Source organism: Sturnus vulgaris, chromosome Z (genome assembly GCF_052056855.1).
Source record: "Sturnus vulgaris isolate bStuVul1 chromosome Z, bStuVul1.hap1, whole genome shotgun sequence".
NCBI classification, from domain to species: Eukaryota; Metazoa; Chordata; class Aves; order Passeriformes; family Sturnidae; genus Sturnus; species Sturnus vulgaris.
Window position 1 is genome coordinate 28483339 of NC_142283.1, and position 24153 is coordinate 28507491.

The 24153-nt window shown below is 37.2% G+C and overlaps 1 long non-coding RNA gene across 16 annotated transcripts in view; it reads left to right on the top strand.

The window, feature by feature from the left end:
- LOC148219759 (uncharacterized) overlaps window positions 1-24153 on the top strand; it is a 165639-nt gene that overhangs the window by 135279 nt on the left and 6207 nt on the right. For 2 of the 16 annotated variants that reach the window (XR_015799590.1, XR_015799596.1), the window contains one exon: window positions 554-5200. The exons of the other annotated variants lie outside the window; for them this stretch is intronic. This is a non-coding gene — a long non-coding RNA (uncharacterized LOC148219759). Of the gene's footprint in view, window positions 1-553; window positions 5201-24153 lie in introns of those variants that run through there. 16 annotated transcript variants of the gene reach the window in all.

Genomic DNA, 24153 nt, shown 5'->3' on the forward strand with positions numbered 1-24153 from the left:
GAGAGAAAAAGGGATTGAGGGAAAAGGAACAGAGAAGAAAACAGTTCAATTGAGAGTAAATAGAAGCTCTATCCTGAGTGCACCAGAGGCTACTTCAGCAGCACTTGGCTAATGAGGAGAGGAAGCTGGCACTGGAAATCTTCAAAATGCACTGCGTAAATAGATTTTCAAACAGGGGAAGGTTTTAGTTGATATTCAAGCAACTTCAGTTCAGTGCAGGCAAGATTCCCTTGTTAGAGTCTGTCAAAATTTTTGTTTTAGCCGTTCTATACAAAAGTATGGAGGCAGCTTTTCACCTGACAGATGCAGTGAATGGTACTTGCTCTAGCTTGGTGACCATTTTGCCTGTTTTTTGAAAATGACTGGTGGAGGGGGGAAGGGTTATACAGTCAGGCAGCTTCATAGCAGAGATGTAAGATGCAATTGTCACCAGTGGTAAGGGAATTATGTATTCCCATTTTTTTCTCAAAGCTGTCAAAGCTGAGGCTTTTGTGTTTTATGGGAATGGATGGTGCTGTGGTGGTGTCCTAAGATATCTCCTTTCTCTTAGCAGAGTTAGATTTTACATACGTCCCTGGCTTTCCATTTGTAAGAGTGGAAGAAGCACGTGGAGCATTTGGAGATCAAAGGACCAGAGTGCCGAGCAAGTGGTCTGCACACCAGTGTGGTGCTCCTGGCTCCCACCCTGAGAGCATCATCACCAGCTTTGCACTCACCTGCTCTTGGTCTGTCACTCTAACAAGTTATTATTTGCAGAGGCCATCCACTCTAATTATACTTGTGCCAGCAGCAGTGACCTCTGCTGATAGCCACTGTGTCTGGCATGTACCTCACTAAAATGCCTGTCTTGCTCTTTTGCATGCAAATGTCTCAGAGCAATTGAAAACAGAGCATAATATTAGGCTACTGAAGTAAGATAAAGATATAAGATGTATTGTGGACAGAAAATCAAAAAGAATTGATCAACTGTTTTTGCAGGGTCATTGATATTAGCTCAAGTGAATACCCTCTTCTGCTCCTTGTCTTGAACTGGAAAAACCTTCTGTGTGTTGCCACCTTTCTTAGCTGAAACAAAATTAATTCAGAAAGAAGTGGGAATGACAAGAATTTTTTTCCCCAAGTTTAATTGTTAATTAAAAAAAAAATTACCATAAATTTCTAACTACTTTATAAGTACAATTTAGTCTGTACCTGCAAATTAGAGAGAAAATACTTGAAACATCTTTAGCTGAATTACTTTTCCCCCACATCCATTCACACTTCTACTTAATAGTCTTTCTGAGCAACACCTGTGTGGAATATTTTTAAAGTTTTTTGTAGAAGTTGATCTTGTTCAAGGTTTTCCATATTTTTCTGATAAAGATGCAATAGAGTGGCAAGATTGGGCTAAGGGGCAGTGTTGGAAAGAACTTCAAATATACTTATAACAGATGGCTCAAGAAAACTGGCTGAAAGTTGAGAAAGTTCAGTAGGAAGGAGATAATCACTTCAGAAATTCAACTGACAGCCTTGTGAGACAAACATCAAACACCATGGATACAGAAAGGAGAGGGTGGGTAAAAGCTTGACACAGCCTTTGAGAGGAAGTTAGAGTAAGTATGTGATCTGTGGTAGAGTGAACAGAAAATCACCCAGGAATTAACTAGGTTAAAAAAACAGCAAAGGATTGCTGATTTTGGGCAGGAAATAAGTAAGCATCAGGATTTTGCCCCTGATGGTGCTGAGTTTTTTTGAGAAATACTTGGAATTCCAGGCAATCAGAAGTAAACAGAAAGGCAGTGACCTTATTAGAGGAACTAAGCAAAAAAACACAAGAGCAAAAGAGAGATTAATTTTCAGTGATTAATATGGAGTTCAGAAAAAAAATTTAAATTGTAACTGTTCTCAAATATTCCAAGGATATGAACAGAGAATATATGCCAAAGTAAACTTTAATGTGACCTTAAGAATCTATATTACTATTTAGACACGGATTAAAATAAAAAAGGGAAAACCACTCCAAAGAAACAAACAGAAGGCAGGTTTCTGACCAAAGTGTTTTAGAGTCTGGAGTGCTTTTCAAAGAGAAGTAGAAGAGTCCCATTGATTTAGGTACTGGACTTTAGCTAAAGGGCAAAGCAATAGCTAGTAAGGCATATAGCCACCCTGCTCAGGACTTCTAATGATCTCATATTCTTTCCCAAATGTCAATGGTGTAATTCTTTGTTTCATAGCCTGAAATCCTTGGACTACTCTCAACTATAAAGAAGGCAACTGAAGTGAAATAGAAAATAGTAAGAAAATTTCACAATGATATTGGGGGTTGGGGTGGGAGTGGGGATATGATCATTTTCAACCCACCTTAATGCATTTTAAGGTCCACTTCCTTTTTTTTCAGACTACTTAACTGGTCACATCCTGACATATACAAACGCTATAAACATTAATTAGTTGAGGTAATACTTGAGCTTCTTCCCCACTCCCTAGGTGCAAGTGTGGAACCAAGAATTTTCTGCATTGGAACATGCAACTCAGACACTTTTTGCTTTTAAAGAAAACTTCCACATTTGAAATACATTTTTTTAAATTTAAAATCTACTTTTTTTTTTTTTTTAAGCATTGGATCAGTTACTGTTTGATGTCAAGACCCTGGCTGAATCTTACTTTGAATATTGAACTGTCATTTAGTTATTATTTAATGTCAGTACCTATATTTCTATATTTTATATTGTAGCTAAAGCATGGCAATGCCGAGATATAACATCCATTTCACAGTTTATCAGCAAATACTTTTTAAAAATCAAAACAAACAAAGAAAAAAAAAGGTGAAAAAAAAAGCTTACTTACCTTGGAATAGCTAGAATTGAAATTTTTCTTACTTGAATTCTTAGTTACCCTATTGTTCAAATCTCTAAAATATGTGTTATGAATTTTTTCTGAGCATTTAAAACCACATTTATATTTCCCTGCCCACCTCCCCGTAGAGATTTCTGTATACTTTGGGAATAGAAGTAGTCTTTAAAATCTGAAAAGTCAGCTTTGGCTTGTAAAGAATATAGTTTGGTTACCCCAATTTGCTGTTTGCTTATGAATTTTATTTAACCATTTGTGCTGTGCTTGGCTTTGTATTTACATTCAGCACATGGAAACAATTATGCTAGTAATGTAAACTACAATAGACAAAACTTTTCCTGAAATGACCGGTTAGTCTTATAGTTTCTGTACAATTTCCCTCTTGAGTAACTAATAAGAACAAAATCGCATATGGAATGATATTCTTAGAAAAGTATGTTTTAATTGGTTCCTGTGCACCATCATGTTTTCCAAGATGGTAGTACCATGAAACAATATTAGTTTCTATTCAAAGCAAAGCTGATCACAGCTGGCAGGTAGATTTTATTAAAGAAGAAGTAAATTAAGCCACAAGGGGAAAGACTGAACAGGTTGAAGGCTGACTGAACCCTGAGTGTTATCCACCTTCCTATGTTAAATTTGTCTGGCTTGCAACTTTAAATATTTTGTCCTTGAAAACAGTAAAATGAGGCAATCTGTTTACTGTGGAGGAGCTCACTTCCAAATTCACCCTTCTGTGTTGCATTTAGAAAAGAAACAGAAAGCGTTTAGTTTTCATTTTCATAAGTAACATATGTGGAAATTAACTCCTTAAAGTTTACACATCTACCTTGACTGTATTTGTGCCTCAAATCCTTTCTTTTCCCCACACTATCAGCTGGCTTAATAAAAGCAGGCTTTTCCCTTAAAACCTTTATCCACCTTGCCTTGTATGTAGGGACTGAAGTTGGGTCATTCAAATTTAGTTTAAAGCAGTACTGATGAGAAAGCATTTTCTTCTGATAAACAGTGGTCTATGGGTTTTGCTAAAAAGAATAACTTATAACCTATGAGATGGAGGTAAACTTTGATCACATATATATTTTGAGAAGGATCCAGTGTCCTTCTGTGCCAGTACTGAACTGTGACGCCCCTGGTTATGTCCTCTGCTAGTCAGAAACCAGACAACGGAGTTAGGTCAGAAGGTTATCACCTGTAGGTTCTGGTTAATTTGCTAATACAGACTTCTGCGTGCACCTCTCCTTCTGAGCTACAGGAAGAAGCTTAGGAAGCTAAGGAAGAAACTTAGGAAAAAACACTTAAAAATTTGGTGGTGCAACATCTGCTGATTTAATGGAAATGAAACATTTTCATCAAAGTGCATGGACTTAATTGATGTTTTCCAAGGTGACATATATCCCTTCAGTAAGATCAGTTTTTTGTTTAATCTTAATAAAATAAATAAAAAAATAGTTTTAATGCATAGTCAGGTAACAAATATAAAACTCTTGTTGTCTCTGCAAGTGACATTGCAATTACTTTTATTTTTTGCTTGGCCTTGTTGAATGCAGGTACCTAAGAGTACTCTGAGACTTAAAAAGTTTAAAAGCTTGATTTAATTTCAATTGCTATAGATAAGCACTGAAAGCTGCTCCTGTACAGATGAAAGAAAAAGCACAATATTGTAGAAATAAGCATTTTTGGAACACCTTTTTTGTTTCTTTTCACATGTTTTTGCACATCTGACTTGAATACAAATAGAATTATGGGATGTAAATCTTTCTTCTTGCTTGTTTTAACTTTGTTGTGGCATAATACCAGTTAATTGTAAAATTTAGGGAAAGGTCATGGAATGCTTGCATCTAAAAAGAAGTATTTGTTAAAATACTTAATAATTTATTTTTGAAGTAAATTCTTGAGGTTCTCATAATGAGGATTACTAAATGATGTCTATTCATATTTTCCTTTTCTTAAACCTGAAAGGATTTTGTTTACATTTCATTATTTCCCTGCAGGTAGGAAGTTCATTTGAAAGATTCCTCTTCTGTGCAGGTCTCCTCAACACAGAAGTGGAAAGAGAAATATTTATCAAAAAATTAAAAAATATGTATAAATAAGTGGAAATTGGCAGCCTAAGGGATGTTTCTGATTTTCTTTACAACATTTAAATTAATCTTTGCAATTTATTGACTGCATTTAAAGTTTTCACTGTCCCCTTAACTTTCAGGTTTAGTAAGGCTAAAAGTGCTTTATGCAGAAACTGACCTATTTTATTTCCTTTTTCATGCATATTCTAGGACAGGAATGTTGGAGGCATCCTAATATATACTGCAATTATGACGTGATTGTATTTGTGTAGTTTTGATGCAAATAAACGTTTTTTTCATGTTCTGCTTGAACCAGTTGCCTTCAATAAGAACTGAAGTGTCCTCTTTCTTTCAGAAACTATTTATTACAGTTACAAGGCCTACATATTCTTTTTCCATATGCACTGCTGCTGGTTATTGAAATACGCTGCAGCAGGCTGTTTTCCTTTAGCTCTAGTACAGTCAAATACAAAAACTAAGATGCTATAAATTCATTGAATCAGCAAAAAAATTTTAATAAAACTGGATTATAAGGGTTTACGTTAACTTCAAACTATGGAAGAAACCACTGAGGATGTAATAATGTTCTAGATATAGTGGTATGAGAATACAAAGAAATCACATGAGAAGCATAAGGTAAGGAGAAGTGATACTTTCATTCTCCAACTTATTAAAGCTGGAAGAAACATTTCTGAAAGGCTTGTGAGTACCAAAACGTGTTCATTTTATCTGCACATCTACCTGACATGTCTAGCTTTCCACATCTGAAAGTTTTACAATGTTTTACAAGGGTATGATTTGTCCTGAGAAGAAATATTTTGTCTCTTTCCAAACTTTTCTTTTCTAGACTCTTAAAAAAGTTTAAGAGAGTAAAGGTAGAATTACATAAATTAAGGTGATATAGCAAATATAAGCCTGAAAAACAGTCTATCAGTTTGTTGCATGTTTGTTGCCTCAGCTTTTATTTCCTCAGATTCTCAGCTCTTATTTCCACATAATTAACACTCCAGTTTCTGCCCAAACTAAATCATGCCTGCAGACATAATTCTGGAGATGATTATCTAATCTATTTAGATTAGATTTTAGGAAGAAATTCTTCCCTGTGAGAGTGGAAACTGGCACAAGTTACATTGAGCATCTCTGGATGCCCTATCCCTGAATATGATTCAAAAATTCCCATAGTTTCAAATTTTTTAATTGAAAATTCTGTTCTGAACATAGAAGTGAGAAACTGGAAAGTTATATGATACTGCTAATATTTGGTATGAGCTTAGTCAGCTTCATTTTTTCTCTGAAACCAAGGTTTATAGAAAAATCAGCTGTACCAAAATTTGTATTTTGTAGCTGATTCTTACTATCTGGAAGTTGGAGTGCAATAATTATTTTCCTAGTGGGTCTGTCTACTCAAACTATGGCTCTTGCAACCTTGGAATAAAAAACCTTCCAAAGTGCTTTTTGACATAAAATGTGATACCTTTATAAAATTATCTGTGTTATTTGCCAGGTGTGCTTTTGGTTGTATATAAGCTTTGAAATTATATGGGTCTCATGTTGCTTTAATATTTGTAATCCTCTAGTAGGAGGGAGAGCTTCCCCAAAAAACTTTGATTTCCTATCCCAGTTTGTTCAAACAGAATGCTCAGCAGGGCAAAAGCAATTGTGAAGGACAATCACTATTGGAAAGGTGGTGCTTATATCACACACATGTAGTAGAGTTTGTTGCCACTTGTAAGGATTTTTGGTGCTTCTAATTAAATTAAATATTATAAAAGTAGAAAAAAAAATCAATTAAATAGACAGAGGGATTGAAAAATATTGATAATTCCAAAAACTGTGAAACAATGTGCAAAATATATGAGGATCAGCTGAGGTAAAAACGTTTAATCTCTACGCTGTATTATTACTTTCTTTCCCAGGTCTTTCTGGAGCATGTGTATCTATAAGAAAAGCAATAGTCACAGATAATAATCATGTTGCCAGTAAGTTGAGGTATCACACCTAGGATTAGCTGGGGCTTAGCAGAAGGACAAGGTCATTGCCAGGGCCCTCCAATTACTACTGGTATCGCTACCTTTTCTGAAGTGTCAAATGACAACAAGCTTTTGAAGGTTAATCCAACAACAGCAGCTTCTAGATGGGCTGGTGGTAAATGAGTGACACCGAGTCTGAGAGTTTGATGATTTTGGTGTGATAAGTTCCCAATGAAGATGACTTTCATTTCCAGCATAAGCAATTTATGATTAGAATTGAACCTATAAACTGTGCTGCAAAATGTCTGACCCTGATGAGAGAGAGGCTTTAATAAAGTTAGTGACAATTCTCAGGGATATTTGGGAAAATGAATAATTGTTATTATGATATATTTTCAGTAGCTTTTTTCACTTTTTAGACTCAGTTACATTTATAATGTTCCTTTAATTAATGGGGATTTGTAGTCTAACCTGTCAAAGGGCTGTATGGTTTGGTTCCTAGCAACGAAATGCAATGGGCCCCTGTAACCAGAGGGCTCACAAGATGAATATTATTAGTTTACTCTTTAATACAATTTGATTCCTTCTTCCCTGATAAACAAAAAATTGCTTGATAGCTCACTCTTTTTTGGGGGGCAGTGAAGTGGAACAGGATAAAAAGGAGAGTTTGCATGGAGTATGGCAGTTTCACAAGTAAAATTTACAGGATTCCCTACAATTTGAATCAAAGCACTTAAGAAGGCTTCTACCTTAGTAAGAGTATTCTACCAGTAAGCCATAGAGAAATTAATTTCTACAGAAAATTGTATTTATTTCCTGCTGTTCATTAAGCTGTTGGATTACTTGTTCTTACTGCCCTTAGTTTTTAGGATCTGGAAAGAGGTTGATGAAATTCAGCCCTTTCTTAGGGTCTTTCCTGTACCCTGGTAAAATCTGTGGCAGGCCCTGTGTTCCTGTTTGGTGTGACCCATGGCTAGGTATCATCCCAGGGAACATGTCATTGGATGGATGTACTGGTTTGAAGGCAAACAACTAACCTCAACAAATATGTTCCAAGAGATTCCAAGTCAGAATTACAATTTTATAGGAAAAATTACAATCAAGGCAATAGCACAGAAACACTAGCTTATAACCCGACAAAATCAGAATAAAAACAGATACCCTGTTGGTCAGGGTGGTGGCAGCAGTCTGACTGGAGTGATGGATGTGGTCCTGTTGAAGCAGGGGTCCTATAGAAAGGTCTGATCTATCTCTCGAGTTCCAGTGGTGGTTATCAAGAGCTCTTCTCCTCTGAGAATTCAGTCTTGGTGGCATCATGGTGTTCCAAAACCCAGATTACATACAGGTAGGAATGTTTGGTTCCTCCACCAGGGCAGGGCATGTCATATGGGAGGATACAATTCTATGAGTCATTCTGGGAGACCTTGATGGCCCATTAGGAGAGATGCACAACCGCCCGCCCCCCCCCCCCCCCCCCCCCCCACAGGTCGATTGCTGCTTCCCTGGAGGGAGTCATGGAGAAGATAAAGAACACTGCTTCACCCATTGTAACAGCTCATGTAGATGGTAGTAGAATACATACTTTTGGTTACACCTTCCAGTGTAACCCAAGACAATGGGTGAGACATCCCAGTCCATATGGGATGCTGCTAGGCTCTAGTGATCACTGTGAAGTGCAACCTTGGAAACTAAAAAATTCACTTTCTGAATGGTAAGGTCTGAAAATTTTGAAGGAAACTTTCCTTCGGGAAGTTTTCTGAACGAAATGCAAGAGCACTGCTCTGATGATTCAGCAGTGTCATGGTTTAAGAATGGTACTCCCCAATTTATTATTCCCACTGAAACACCCAAGATCATGTGCTGCTTGCTCACTTTCCCCCCTCTCCTACCATGTTAGGATGTCGAGGAAATTGGAGGCATGTGAAAATAAAGATCATGGGTTGAGATAAGAACAGTTTACTGTAAACAGCAATAAAATAAGAAAAACTATCAGTAACATCAATAGTAATAGCAGAATGGGCAAGATAAGCAAATGATTCACCTGCAATTGCTCACCACGTGGAACCTGGTGTCACTCCTTCCCGAACTGCTAACAGCGAAAATGTCCCTATCACCCTGTGCATGGTGTGAAGTGGTATAGAAAAACCCAGCGCCCGGCTGAGTCCTTCCTGGCTGCTGCAAAAATTAACCCTGTACTGGCCAGAACCAGGAGAGGCAGCAAATTTGGCAAGCTCTGTCTGCAACTTGCAAATGTTTGAAAAAAAATACACAACAGAAAAAACAGCATTTGAAGCTGCTCTTTATAAAGCAAATTGATGCTTATGAAATCAGTATAACGAATTTATAGCTCCTAAAAAAATTTAAAGTGAGGTCATTTCCTTGTAGTAATTCAGGAAAACATCTCAGCACTGATCCCCATTCCTAGTCTCAAGCCATTGTCTTTCTGCAGTGAATACAATATAGTATCATAAACCTCCCTGCATTCAACTGAATGTCAGGCTGCATTTCTTGAAAAAACTTGAATGGAAGGGTGAAACAGCTTTCTCATCCTCTTCTTAGTCTTTTGGTATAAATAGCTTTTGATAATCTGTTACCTTTTTTCTTATTTCTCATGTGAATAATTTTCTTATAAAAAGGGTCCTATATGAGCACAGCATTGTAGAAGATGCATGAATACTAAGAAAAAAGACTGTCTTCAAATTCGCACCGACTTATTTAATAGAATTGGGTGGCTGTGATTTAACTTCAAAAAAATCTACCGAGCCCAACCCACCTAAATGCTGATATATTTCTGTTCTGTTCCAGAAGCTGATTTTACAAGTGAGTCTTATGGTGCCCTATAAAAAAAAGGGCTTTTGAAGGCAAATCTTGATGCTGAAGTTGATAGAAGTTTCATTTTGGTATTTCTAACAGTGAACAAGAGAAAGACCCATTATCCAGCAAGAAATTAACAACATGCCAGTTCTATTAATTATACAATTATTACTATCTATTAACTTAGACACAGTGATTTAGAAGAAATAGCGATTGTAGTTTCATGTATGAAGACTCCAGCCTGTCACCAGAAAATTTTCAGGGCAGGGGGTTTATTCTCTCATGTGATACTCAAATGCTGCACCTGTAAATGTCTGTTGAAGAAGTCCAATGCAGAAAATTGAAATTGTGTTTTGCTATGGTGTCCAATATCCTTATTATAGAAAATCCAACTCTTTTGAGATTGGGTTTTCACACAACTTTTCAGTTGAACAATTTTGGTGAATGACTCGGCATTCTAACCCAGACAAAAACTTGCAGAATAACTTAAAAAAAAATTAAAAGAAAAAATCCCTGAACCAGGGTTTCAGTCTGAGTTTTTGCTCTCTTGAAAGTTATCCTGTGTGAATCAGGTTCCTTTTGCTTTTGGGAACTCACAGGTTTTTCTCTTTCCAGGGGAGTTTTTATAGCCATCAGCTGGGCTGAGATGTATCTGAGAGCAACACAGACACAGAGAGGAAAATGTGGGTGTTTTAGTTCCATTTTTTGCTTCTCTACTTTCAGATAGTTTACTAATCATACGTATTGTGAATTTACTGTGCTGTTCGCAGATTCCTCATGGGACTGTGTTTTATTTCTCATCATCTATGTTATTCCATTTTTACAACACAAAGTTGAGTTTTTCTACCTTTCTTCAAGGGAAGAGTGTGCTTTGCATTTATTCCTTTTTTTTCTTCCCCCAAAGGGCCCCCATGAGTTCTAAAATTAGTGAAGTGGTTCTAGGTCTGTGCTCATCTCAAACCAAATAAGACTGTGTTTACAGGAGATTGGTGACCTGGAGGCACTCAGTTTGAAGACACCTGCTTTCTGCCTTTCTTGGAAATATTCTGACCTCAGATAACTTCTTCTCTGGGAAATATTGTATTCTGACATTATTTATACCATTCTAGTTTGTCATGAAAACAGATGTCTGATGCATAAGATTTTAGAAGATTCATCTGCCCTCTGTTCTCCCTAGTTCTTACAAACTAGATGAGAACATCATATATCAGTCAGAAAAAATATCAACAGATTCTGAATACTTGTCCTTAACATCAGCAGCCTTCAACCTCACCTAACACTGGTACTGATGTTTACTTAATGTCCCTTCAAGACTCAAACTAATAATATGCTAGGTAAAAGGGGTTGTAGGTTGACATCTAAGTGAAACTCTAGAATGCATATAAATTATTAAAATATTTATATAATTCCACTGTGTTTAAGGACCTTTTAAAATGTCTTTATAGGATTGATTTGCTGTCTCTCTTGTGCAGGTTAGAAAAACATCCATTTCTGACTACAGCATAATCATTAGTTTAACAACTCATTGACCACCACTGCTTCTGTAAAATCTGAACTGCTGTCCTCCATCTTACACTAAGCCAGAAATTCATTCTGCTGTTCAATCTTCATCACGATGTAGGTGGATCACCATGATGCAAAACTTGAGCACCCTCTTAGCTCAAGAATTTTGACTAGGAGAGAACAAGCTCTTGGCATTTTTGCTTTGGGTGCAAGCTTAGATTTTAAAGGTATTTAGATGATTTTAAATTTAATCCAAAGCCACCTTGAATGAGCTTCTTATGACTTTTTGCATTTCTTTTTTCTTTTCAATAACTTGGAAATCATGCTGCTGGAATTACTGAATGGTGAGGAGGAGCTGAATAGCACCAGAGACAGAGAAATTAGATTCCCCTCATTCAAATTGTGCTTTAATGTTGAAAACAAATCTAAAAGCAGTTTGAATTAACAAGATGAAACTTGCCCATGACAGATACTTTTCTATCCAAAGTGTGCAACCACCACATTATGAAAAGCCAGGCTAGGATACATACTGGTGCACAACAATACAAGTGTAATATGCAAACTTTTCTTATTTTGGCATTTGATTCTCTTTGTTTTACTTTTCTTTTAAATTATTTTAGAGCAGTTAGATTCTGTCCTTGTGGAAAGGGCACAATTTTCTCATCTTTTCTCATTTGGGTTTATGTAAGTTGACATTTGCCACGCCATTTGTCTCACTCTTAGCTATTTAGAGGCACTTGCCTGAAGAATCCTTTTGGGAACTGGCTTTCTAGACTCAGGGCTGATGCTGCTTTCTGGGTGAAACCTTCTCACCTCTTCAAAGAAAAGACAGATTTGACCCCAAAGCCCCTATTTATAACAACCAGTCACAAGGTGGTCATCCTGCATGACCTATGGAATATACTACACACTATTTTTAGACAGCATAGAATGTTCTCAAGGTCAAGTCACACAGCCCATGATTAGCAAAGCATTCCTGCAGAATTATTATTCAATATTAAACCACATAAATGGTTCCCCCCCCAAAAAAAAAAAGAAAATAACGAGAGGGTAGATAGAGCTTTAAAAAGAAAACAAAGCAATAATAATTTAAAGGTTAAATGAAATGTCTTGGTTTTATGCTTATAAATAAATGTGCATACACATATAAATTTACATATTTTGACTTGTAAAACTGTAATTTTATACAAGTATGCTTTGTCAATCTTTAATTTTCCACAGACAATGGTTATTCATAACCATGAATTGAATACTAACATGATTTAAGCAAAAAAATACATCCCACAATTCAGGGGTCTAAATGTAAATTGAACACAAATGTACAAATAAATGCATATTGAAGATAATTTTTTTTTTTTTAAAAACTTTTTACTTTGCCGCACAGAATTTGAAAAGAGCCTCTGTAAATAGTTCGTAAGAACACATGTGTAACAGAAAAAGACTTAGGGATCTGTGAAAAGGACAGGAAATCAAAACCAATTTCAATATTTAAATATTGCCTGCTCCTGAGTTTAGCAAATCACTTAATGCAATTCATATACCTTAAAAGTTGAATAAGTTGTAGAGCAAGAGTTGTAAAAGAATTTAAGTATTCAAAGTTGTTTAGGAAACTTTTTTTTTACTGAGATTTTAAAAATTACAATATATATTTAGCTGTTAGGGGTATTGAGAAATAATTTGATGACCACATGTGGTGGTTCATAGTTATTTCATCCAACAAGGAGAAACTCTAGTCATTATTTTAAATTTTTTTTTAATAGTGAATTATTACAGTAGGACTTGAAAAATTTGCACTCTTATTCACAGTGGTTATAGTTTATTATACAACTCTCCAATTGAGCTTTGCTACAGTTGCTAAACTCACTATGACTTTTTATAGTCTTGTGAAACTGGACAGTTTTTGTTTTTTCTATCTAATTTTTTAACTTCTGTTTAGTTCTTGAGAAAATCTGAAATGCTGAGCAGACAGGTAAATACTTCTGTCATGAAGGATAAAAATGCTTTGTGTTCATTTGAGAGTTTTAATATTTCCATTTTAAACATCAACTTTCAAGAATTTAAACTCAGTAATAGAATACATTCATTTACCTAAATTTAGCATCAGCATTCTGAACAAAGAAACTTTTTTTCTTTTTATATGAGGAGATATATATGCACCCTCCGTACAAATGATGCATAATATACAAGTAAGGTTATCGGTGAAAAGTGTTATTTTTAAGTAGAAAAAACTCTCCAAATAAAAGCACTCTGTACAGAACTAAACTAACTAGAAGTTTTTAAAATATTCATTTTCAAATATCTCTCTCCACATACATACTTCCAATTTGTGACTATTATTAGTTATTCTTGCTTTTGCTGTAAAAGTTTTTTATAGAAATGTTCAGTCATATTCTGATATGCTTTCAACAGATCTTGCCAGTTGAATATGGTCAGCTCTGTTCTTTCTACAGCCAAGGGAAAAATAATGGTGCTGATTCAAATTTCTTCTGAATCAGTATTAAGCTCAGTGGTGTGAAGCTATTCTTTAAAAAGGAGGTAAAAAAAAGGTCCTGATTGCTTCTGCCTTAAGAGAACCTTGATACATTTTGTGAATTGAAGACCCCAGATTAAAATTTGGAAATAGCTTTCTGTTGTTTTATATTTTCCTTATGATATAATTTAGTCCTGATTCTCTGTCCTAAAGCTTTGATAACACTGTTTATATTAATGTTGTGATTCTGTCTAAGGGAAATCCTTAAAGCTGTTTTTTGGTACTGTCAACACTAGGGCTTTTTGTGTATTGTAGGTTTATTTGTTTAGGATTTTCATAGTTTTCCATTTTTAAAAATTGTGACATGCTGGAAGATAACTAAGCACCACCTTGAAAATGTATAGGAAGTGACACATTTTTAGAAGCTTTTTGTCCCCCTGTGGTTTCAGCTCTTAGAGTTTAATCCCTTTATATGGGTAACCCTCCAGAGAACAGGTATCTTTGAAAAGCTGCCAATATCTAGAGATACTGATATTAAAAAATACTGTTGTTCCACATTCCATATTTTTTGTAGTTTCTGAAAAGCTATTTAATTCTTACTACCACGAACGATTCCATACATTAGTGATGCAGCATGACTAGGAGTGTTTTATACAGTCTCAAAAAAGGGGTAACAGTGAGAAAACATTCATGCAGGAGATGAGAAAGCTTTAGAAGTGTTCAGAAAAGCTTAGCGAGGGTAAATTTATTTTTAATTATTTGGTTAAAGGGAACGTAACTTGGGATTTTTTTGTTTCTATCTGCCTGCAAGAAAACACAGCAACATTTAGTGAAACCAACAAAATTTGAAGCAAAACACTTAATGAAAGAAAAATCTATGTAAGCATCAAAATTGGCCAAAGCAAAGATTAAAAACTTGAAGATATTTTAAAAATCTGGCATTTTTTATGCTCAAGTCAGGGACCAGCACTAAAGGTGAATGCTTCTCTGTAGCTAAGTTCTTGCATCTTCTGTCACTTTGAGGGACAGAAAACAGGGCTAAATAAACCTCGTGTAATCTGGTATGACAACATCTAGATTATTTAACTGGAAAGTCTGTGTCATGATAAACACAGTTTTCCAAAATTACATTTTATTCTGATGATTTCCTTGGGGTAGTAGGAAGAGAACAAAGTATTCAATTGCTATTTGAAGCCAGAACCTGCTTTACATGATCAATGCACATAAACCAAATAAAAGTCAGTTTTCTGTTATTATGTGAGTTGTCATTACATATTAGCATTTTTTACCAAAGATGAAATAGCCCATATCACTTCTTAAAAAGTACTGGTGAGACAGAAAATTCTCCATCAGACCTCTAAGAAATATACTCCAAAAGTAGTTAAATGATTCTATTTACATTCAGAAACAGGGGTGGCAGATATTTCATAAAAGAGATTAATTTCTGAAACTTATTTTGTTCAATATTTTTGGAGGGATGAGGAATAAGAAATGAGAGTTTCCTAACAGATCATTCTAAATGCGCAGAGTAAAACACAAATATCCCTATTTTAGGTAAAATATACTCTACATTTCTTAGAAAATAGTTGATCCGTACAAAAATATGTCCCCTGGAAGAGGGCCAAGGTTTTGGTGCAATGTGCTTCTTGGTAGCATGTAGTGTGAATCTAAGCTGCAAAAGGAAAGTTTTAACTTGTGCTTTTCCTCTATCCCATTTGGGAAGAAGAAATGTCTGCTATGTGTAGAGGGATAGTACTGTCATATGCCTCTTAGATTAATTAATTCAAAGAGAAATGAAGTCCTACCATAGAACAAATCATCTGCCTATTTCTGCAAAGCATTGAGCTGCTCATTTTAAAATTTCATTGAGTAAATGATAGTGGATACCTTACAACTTTCAACTTCTTGAAGGATCAGACTCTGAGTGCTGAAAACCTTACAGGCACTTCTTACAATATATCTTTGCGTGACATTGAAATAAAAAAACCAAACTACAGTCAAAAGTTTTATTTTGCATATGGTTCAAAGGAACTGCTAATGAGCTACACAGTTTATCTTCAGAGGAAGAAGAAGAAGAAAAAGAAGATGAAGAAGAAGAAAAAGAAGATGAATAAGAGAATAAAATGACAAGATAACTTTGCTAGCTTCCTCAAATTATTTTAGCAAAATGCAGACAAAGGTTGAAAGCCTTAAAATTTTTGATATTTAGCCTTTTATCCCAAGGGAATAATCCCAACAGTTTCTTTTTATTCTTTTTTTAAACTGGTATGTCAAACATACAACAGAAGAAAAATCCTGTGACGAACTTGAGATACAGCAAAGCCTTAGTAACTGGAGTATATGTTATTTTTAGAAGAGTTTGTAGACTCAGAGCCCTGTGCTGTTGTTTTCAGCTATAAGCTGGCTGTGTTACTCTATGTTTTCTTTAAGTGTGATTTCATCGAGCTCTGTGTTCTGTCTGGGTGATGTATCTCAGTGCAAACAGCTCACTGTTAGCCATTATGTACCTATTAGCACTGATTGCTTTCTGATAGCACTTCACCAGTTGGTTTCACTCACTTTGACAGGTTTGGTGCTTTGTTTAACCTTTAAACTAGTAGGGCAATAACATTGCTGACAGAATTGGAGAAATAATTAAGGAAAACTTAGTCAAGGCATAAGAAAACAACTGTAAAAAGGCAGATCTTTCTGGTGGGTTTCAGTTGTCAGTTAAAAGAGGAAAAGGATGGGGCAGAAATGTGGCCTGAGCACAGTACAGCATAACTATTTTCCACTTAATCTGCAAGAGTACAGAGATTACTGCTACTTTACTAATTTTAATTTTTCTTTCTGTTGGTACATACTGTTCTAGGCCAGGAAATATTTTTTCTGGTTTTTTTTTACAGAACAACAGTCAGAATACTTGCAACTTCGGGAGCATTTCTGGTTTGATTTATGGGGAAAAAGAAAATCTCAGTATTTTTAAACATTGTCTGTAGGAAAGAAAAAAAGTCACAGAATCAAAGAATAAGCTAAATTGGAGGGGACCTACAAGGATAACTGAGTCCAGTTTCAAGCCCTGCACAGCAGCATCCCCAGGAGTCACACTGTGTACCAAAGAGCATCATCCAAATGCATCCCAAACTCTGTCAGGCTTGGTGCTGTGACCACTTACCTGGGGAGCCTGTTCCAGTGCCCAACCACCCTAGGAGAAGAACCTTTTGCTAATATCCAACCTAAACCTCCCCCGACATAACTTCAGGCCACTCCCTTGGGCCCAGCCACTGATCACCAGGGAGAAGAGGTCCGTGTCTGCCCCTCCACTTCCCCATTTGAGGAAGATATGGGTGAGGTCTCTCCCATAGAGAGACCTCCTCAATCTCTTTTTCTCCAGGCTGAGCAGACCAAGCGACCTCAGCTGCTCCTCATGCAGCTTCCCCACAAGGCCATTCACCATCTTTGTTGCCTTCCTCTGACCACTCATTAATAGTTGAATGTCTTTTTTTACATTATGGTTCTCCAAACCACACACAATGTTCAAGGTGAGGCTGTCCCAGTGCAGAGCAGAGTGGGACAATCCCCTCCCTTGCCCAGCTGGTGATGCTGTCCCTGATGCCCCCCAGGACATGCTTGGCCCTCTTGGCTGCCAGGGCACTGCTGGCTCATGTTCAACTTGCCACTGACTAGGACCCCCAGGTCCCTTTCCATGGTGCTGCTTTCCAGCATCTCATTCCCCAGACTGTCTATCCATCCAGGGTTGCCCCATCCCAGGAGCAGAATCCAGCACTTTCCCTTGTTGAATTTCATGTGGTTGGTGATTGGTCATCCCTCTAATTTGCTGAGGTCTCTCTGCAGGACCTCCCTGCCTTCTAGGGAGTCAACAGTATCCTTTCCAGTCCTGCATTCAGGTTGTTAATGAAGATGCTGGAGAGCACAGGGCCAAGAATGGAATCCTGTGGAGCCCCACTGGTGACAGGTCACCAGCCTGATGTAATCCAATTCACTATCACCCTTTGTGCCCTTGTGAATGCCAAAAATTGTGGCTCATTTTATCCATAAGGATACTGTGAGAGAGAACATCCAAAGCTCAACTGAAATTTAAAAGGATTACATCCACTGGCTTCCCTTGATCAGCTGGGTGTGTTACCTTGTCCCAAAAGTAAATCAGGGTTTGATATGCAGGATTTTCCACTCATGAAGCTGTGCTGGCTCTAAACACTCTTTCAGGTGTATTTCAGCATCTCTCAGAATCATCTTCTCCATAACTTTACCAGGTACTGAAATGAAACTGACAGGCCTGCAGTTTCTGGGGTCCTTCTTCTTGCCCTCCTTGAAAAATGGGCAATGTCTTCCAGCTTCCAGTCAGCAAGGACATGCCCAGATTCCCAAGATGTCTGAAAAAATATCGAGAGGTTTCGCTATGACATCAGGTAGGTCTGAGGATTTTTGAATGAATCCTATTAGATCCCATAGATTTGTAGTGATCCAGGTGCAGCAGCAGATCCCACACACTTTCAGGGTCAGCTGGGAGTTGATCATTCTCGCAGTCGTGGTCCTTCAGCTCAGGGCACTGAGACGTCATGGTTTTGGCCAGCTTCAACTCCAATTTTGACTGCACAAATGTTCTCCCTACAGTGGCAGCAGCATCTCTGTATTCCTCATGTGACCTTACTTCCACTTGCATTTTTGCCTTATTTCCAAGAGAATATTCAGCCAAGCCAACCTTCTGCCCTGCCTGCTCTGCTCCTGTGCCTTTTGGAAGTGAAGCTTAAAAAATGCAATGATGGACCCCAACAACTAGAAAAAAATTTTCCCAGGGCATTTTACTCACTTGTATCATGAGCAGCTTGATGTCTGCTCTCCTCATGTCCAGAGCTGATGTTTTCCTGGCAGTTTTCCTGCTCTTAGCAGAGATTTTAAACTCAATCAGCTTATGGTCACTGTGGCCAAGACAGCTGCTGATCTCCACATTGCTTATGAGATTCTCTCTTTAGATGAGCAGTAGGTCAAGGAGGACACCCTCCTGAGTCAGATCCCTTAGGATCTATTCCATAAAGGTGTCATCCAGGTTTCTTAGGAATCTTTTGGCCTGGGTTGTACCAGTTGTGTGATGCTCCCAGTTAATTTTTGGCAAGTTGAATTCCCCCTTATGACAAGTGCAGTTGACTTGGAAGCGTCCTTTAATTACTCAAAGAACATTCTGTCAGTGTTATCATCGTGGCTGGGAGGTCTACAATAGACTCCTATGATGACATCATCATTATGTGTTTGCCCCTTGATTCTTACCCAGAGGCTCTCAACTGTGCCATTGCCAAGCAAGAGCTCCATACATTCTATCCCCTCCATTTCACAGAGTGCTGATCCCTTCTCCTCTTCTGCCCTGCCTATTCCTTCTGAAGAGCCTGGAAACATCCATCAAGGCACAGGACTCATTCCAAACTCATAGGTTTCACTTATGCCAGTAATGTCAAGTCTCTGGGATACAACAAAAGCCTTGAGCCCCTTTTGTGTGTTCCTCAGGCTCTGTGCATTAGTGTAGAAACATGGTGTGGTTCATTGTAACCAACACTTCCTAGAGCAGATTGAAATTAGTGCTCATTTCCTCAAGTTTTGGCACAGCATCCCATTACTCTTCACTGGTGAGTATGGCTTTTTCCCTTTCGTCCTGCCACACTAGTTAAAAGTTCTGCCAACAAGCTTCTGTGCTAGAGCTCTTTTACCCCTCTGAGATAGGTGCATCCTGTGACATGTAAGTAGACCAGATATGGAGTAGATCCTCTCATGGTCACCAAATTCAAAATTTTTCCATTGACACCAACTTTGGAGCCCTGCATTGACCTGATAGATCTGCCTATTCCTTGGCTATTATTTGTTGTTAGTGAAAGAATTGAGGAGATCACCAATTATGCTCTTGTCCCTCTATCAATCATCCCAGAACCCTGATATCTCTTCCGATTGCACTTTGACTTCTATTTATTATTTTGTTGATGCCAGTTTGAACAACAAATAGCAGATAGTAATCAGAGGACTTTGTTAGCCTGGAGAATTTTCCAGTAATGTCCTTTGTCTCACCCCTTGGAGACAGCAGACTTCCTGTGGGTTAGGTCCAGTCTGCAGAGCAGGCCCTCCATTCCCCTCACATGGGAATTTCCTATATTGCTACAACTACCCTTCTCCTCCTCTTAACAAAAGAGGTGTTGAGGTGGGCTTCTGGCACTCCAAGTTGCTTGCGCTCCCTGGAGCTGTTGAAATCACCCTGGAACAACCCTTCCTCTCCTGGTTGGCTGCTGAGGGCTTCCAGGTCCTATTGAGGCTCAGTGCTGAACTTGGGAGCCATCATGTACAGCTCAGTCTTACCCCTGGACTTTCCTCCAGTCATGGCTGTGTAAGCCTGGCCATGAGTACTTTACCACAAAACTTTCTACCTACCCAGCTTATGTTTAACAGTGTTTTGGTCACTACTACTGAGCTTCTACAGGAAACCAAGGTATGAATCCCAAGCAGGAGTGAATTACAGTTGAATCAATATTGTTATTAATACTGGTTGATTATAGATAACACATAAGATAAATTTGTTTATTAATAGGTAACACATAAGAAGCATTTTCTAAATTTCTGCAGCTAATAGGTTACTGCAAAACCATAAGCATCCTCACTTTGCATAATTGTACAAAGCTGCAAGTTGCATCAGCTGCAAAGTTGCATCCTGAAAGGATGGAAGAGTTGGAGCTCTTGAAAGAAAAGCAAGCCGGGGGAATCTGATATGCTAGCTTTCTAGCATCTGCTTAGACACCTATCTTGGTGCTAGGTGCTTACTGCTGCTTGGGGGAGCAACACTCTCCTAGTATTGGGAGAGGCTGTCTTCCCAGGAGATGATTGTGCTGCTGGGGCATGAAAACTCTTGTGGTCCTCTGGTTCTTGAGAGCTTGTCAGACCCTCAGTAGGTTTTCCCCCCTTGAGCTGGTCCTTGTCAGGTTCTAAGCCTTGTTCACTCTCTCGCAGCCCTTCATAAACAAGCAGGTCTACAATTATGGCTCAGATCTTGGCTCGCATGAAAAGTAATTACACTGACAATCTCAGACTTTGCACAAAGTTGGTGTTTTCCTCTCTTAAAATCAGGAGCTTTCTTTACTTTTCTTTTCTTTCTTGATTGTTTTTTGGTTTTGTTTGCAGGAGTATTCAGTACTGCCATAGCAGATAAAAAAATTTGAAGGGGATAAATATGGCTTTTAACCCTCAGAAATAACGAGGGCATTCACAGCAACTACGGTACACATCCCTCTACTTTAAGGATGGCCATCTACTTTACATCTAGCCACATTTTGAAAATGAGATTTCATGTTTCCTCTCTTCTCTTTTACTGAGGGTGACTCAACATTTTTTGGAAGAAATATTGTGCTTCATTTTAAGATCAGTACAATTTTCACAAAAGTGAAAAGGCAGAGTGAAGAGACAGACTGCTTGAGAGGCAGTCTGGAATTCTGCAACTATTACAGATTTGGAAATACTTTGTTTTTGTAGCTGGCACAAGATAGACAATATCCAGCTGAAGCCTTTCTGGAATTTTTCTTGTGATATTTTTTTAAAACTTTCTTGAATTTAAATAAGTCATGTAAGAATAGAATTGATCATAATCTCTCTGTTTCTCTATAAGTCAGAATTGGCATGCAAATTGTGGATCTTGGAAAACATGCTTCATTGCTGCATACAGATAATTAAAATCTAAATAATATTTCAGTACAGTAGCCACAGTAGTCTTTATGATCATCAATAATTGAAGAGTTTGTAAGTCATTAAAATATAATGCATTCGTTATTTTCCTCAGGTTGACTAGTGCATTACATGATGTGATGTATTTATAATTCATATCCCTCCTTGCTTGAGTTGTACTTCCTTTGGCTGTGATAATAACAAAAATAGGCTACTTATCCTTTTTTCTCACGTGTAAGATATTGACATCAAGCAAGTACCACAGCTGCCCCTTAATTAAGTGTGATAACTAGTTTAATTTAGTGCCCTGTTGTCATTAGTTTATCATCACTTTCACTGCTCATAGTATTATTTCCTTTGCTAATTGCCAGCTATAATGCTCTTGAACTACACAAATGTGTAAATACTTCCTAGAAAAACAGTTCAGGATTTCTTGCAGCTTATTTTAAATATAATTTGATGAGTGAATGGGTAACAAATGTCTAAAATAGTGTGAATTTACCTCTGGCCAGGTAAACAGTGCATTTTATGGGTTCTGTCCTTTAATAGCTTCACTAGTCAGAGAGGTAAAGAGAAGGCAGATATTAAAGACAAGCTCCTTACCCAAAAAAGAGAGAAATTCTGAGCTCTCTCCTCATTGTTCTACCACATACAAATTTTTTATAGAGTATGTGGAAATGGGATAATCTTTTGACACTACATTTTTTCACCTCTGTGTGTTAAGGTCTCTTGACAAATACAACACTATATAAAGGAAATTACAGTGATGTTTCCCCTATTACAGTATGTGAATTGAAAATAATCATATTGTAAAGTGTACAACATGCTCAACACCTCAAGAGGGTGCCTTTACAATGAGGGTAGGGATAAAGATATTAAGATTTGTGTTAATTAAAGTGCAGTTCTAACAAAAAGCTGGAATATGGGGACACCGTATTAGACTGTTCTAATTATGATTAGAGATGCAGGTGCCATTGCTTGTGGCGAAAATAAAAGTATTTATTTTGAGCAGATCAGCAGTACAGCAGGAATAAATGGAATTGGGTCATTATATGTAAATTGAAATCTAACTGCAAGGCTAGACACTTATACATGAATTCATAAACCCCAGACCAAATGAATTGGTTAGAGATCAGCAGCCATATGAATTTCTCACTAAATGTCTCTCACCCCATTGACACTTTCTTCAGTACTCCATATGCTAGATTGCAAACTACAGATTTAGCCCTTTTGCCCAAAGGCATCTGAACCTGTGAAAAGCCTAGCTGAAGCAGTGTCTATTGTTCATTGACAACTTGTCAATTTACTTCCAGGCAAAATAACTCATAAACATGATAAGTAAGGCAGATAAGACAAGAATTCTTTCACACTTTGTAACTTTACTGCAAAAATGCCTTGGTTTTCATAAACGTGTGAAATCTCCCCTCAGAATTGTGACTGTGCATTGAACTTTAAAACTGTGTGGAAACCACGCATGCATTTCATGCTCTCTGTCTATAATAAGACGAATGTTAAATATTAAAGATGCAATAAAAGTGGTAAAATGAAAGATATTCAAAGGCAGAACAACATTCTCATATCAGTAGCTGATAATAATATCACTAGCTGAGTTAATAAAAGTTCGTTTTAAGGAAAAAAACACTAAAAGACAAATGTTTGAATACCAGTCTCTAAACTGACATTCCTATATTTCTTTAATGGTTATTATGTAAATCTTCCCACATCTGGAACCATATAAAACTCCTTTACTTCACAGACAGTGGCTAAGAGCATTAAATACACATCAATGACATACCAATTTAAAACATGGTCATACAAATAGCTTCCTAGTGTTCAATAACAATGATGATATTTTTCACAAAAGATATTTAAATGATTAATTTTTTATACATTGTCATACAGACTATTTTGCAATTACATACTCAGGGTTTAGTTGACTGCACATTCACACACACAAATTATTCACAAGCAAAACTGTAACAAGTTGCCAAAAAGCTGCTGTAGAAATTATATTATTGCACATGCCATTAGGCTGAGACCATGTTTATAGTGCTAAAAATATTACTTTTTTGCTTCCAAGATAACTGGCAGTTGCCTCTTCTCCCATTCTTAATTTCCTTACTCTTTCTTGACACATGCTAAGTTTGTAAATCCATGGGAATGTGGTTAGATAGTCTTTTCTGTGAGCAGGGCTACTTCCTCTAGCACACTCTAGTTTTGACCCCCTGATGTGGCGTTTCCACAACATGAACAATAGGTGCTGTGAAATAGTGGGACGAAAAATTGAAAAATAATGCTTAATCTTGTGGTAGATTGCTGTTGCACAATTGGTGCACCCAGCCATGCGTCACTTTGCTGAGGAGGCCCAGAGCCCTCAAAAGCCTCTAAAAGTCATGATGGGTCAAGGCTAGTAGAAAGGTGGTTATCCTCCAGTAGCTAGTGACATGGTGCATCTCTACTCCAAAACTTATGGTTATCTCCGTTAATTAGTTAAGCTGTGAAATGGAGCCATTGGGGAATGGTTACTTTCTAAATTCAATTGCTCTTAAATTGGGTGGATCTTTGGATGAGGGGGGAAAAAATTTAGGACCTGTTTGCTGGTGAATTACTGCTTTATGAGTAGCCAGAGCCCATGAATGAAAATGTGCATTTTTTTCTCGTGTTCCAGTTATATTTCCTGTGACAATGAGGAATGTCAAGCCTTAAACTTTTATTTTGAGTAAGGAATTAGAGTTAACAAACATTAAAACTGTAAACAAATATTAGTGAGGCATTTTCTCTTAACCCAATCATAAAAAAGATTACAACT